The sequence below is a fragment of the Macrobrachium nipponense genome, chromosome 14, assembly GCF_015104395.2.
Source record: "Macrobrachium nipponense isolate FS-2020 chromosome 14, ASM1510439v2, whole genome shotgun sequence".
Lineage (NCBI taxonomy): Eukaryota > Metazoa > Arthropoda > Malacostraca > Decapoda > Palaemonidae > Macrobrachium > Macrobrachium nipponense.
Window position 1 is genome coordinate 9,019,750 of NC_087207.1, and position 1,418 is coordinate 9,021,167.

Genomic DNA, 1,418 nt, shown 5'->3' on the forward strand with positions numbered 1-1,418 from the left:
TTTACTTATTCAGTTATATATTACATCCTAAGCTACCCGTATTACTTTTATTAATTTTCACTTTCATTACAAATTACTTAATGTCATTTGTTTATTTATTTATTTATTTATTTATTTATTTATTTTTGTCGCGCAAAAAGAAAATTCTCTTCCCATTTCGTTTTATATCTATTCGTTATAAATAGGCTAAATAAGATAATGTTATATCATGAAAAGTAGAATAAAGCAATTACGCCGATAGTTTGAAAAAAAAAAAAAAAAGATTCCCTTAAGTCCATAAATCTCGGAGCTGCTCCATCCATCAGGTCAAGGTAATTGATCGGAATCTCGGGAGAAAAATGGGACGATTCATTAAAGTAATTGATAACCGATTCGGTAAAACCCCCATCATCCCGGGGGGTTAAGGGGGTGGGATCCCTTTTTACGATAAGAACAATTTTGTCGATATAATCGTATTTCAATATTTTCAGTACTTGTATATTAAGGGTTTTAAATTTTGCAAAGAATTATTATTGTTATTTATTTATTTATTTTTTTTAATTCTATCACAGTCCTCCAATTCGACTACTTGGTGGTATTCATAGTGTGGGTTCCGGGTTGCATCCTGCCTCCTTAGGAGTCCATCACTTTTCTTACTATGTGCCTCCGTTTCTAGGATCACACTGTTATTATTATTATTATTATTATTTTATTGTATTATTCTTATTGTTATTATTATTATTTATGTATTATTATTATATTATTTTTGGTTAATTTGGAAGAAGACCATCATTCAATACATGGTTTTATTGAAAATAAAGGCTATTTCAGCCGCGTTCATTTTGTATAGAATAGAGACTCTTCTCTACAAAATAAAGGCGGCTAAAATAGCCATTATTTCTAATAAAACCTGTATTATTATTATTATTATTATTATTATTATTATTATTATTATTATTATTATTATTATTATTATTATTATTAATACCTTTTTTTTGAAGAAACAATTCCACAGTTCTGTAAATGTACATATTTTAATATTTAAAACTTTAAGGATAGCTTTAAGGAATCTGTTCGGTTCCCCTTATCAATCTGATTGATAAGGGCAACCGAACAAATTCCCGAAAGCTATCCTTAAAGTTTTAAATTTAGACATATGTACATTTACATAACTGTGGATTTGTTTCTCTATTTGAAGACTCGTGTTACTATGGATTTTTAATTATTATCGTTCTTCCTGTTTTCTAGGTCCTTGAGTTTACGGTATAACATGCAATGGCATCTTGAACAAAACATCATCATATGCATGCAGTAGCAAAATCTCCTATCCACTGTAATTCACAACGCGCTTGAATAGTTATTATTATTTCGTTAAGGTTCATAAGATGAAACCTGTTCACATGGAACAAGCACAGCAAAGAGGCCACTGGCTTGAAATC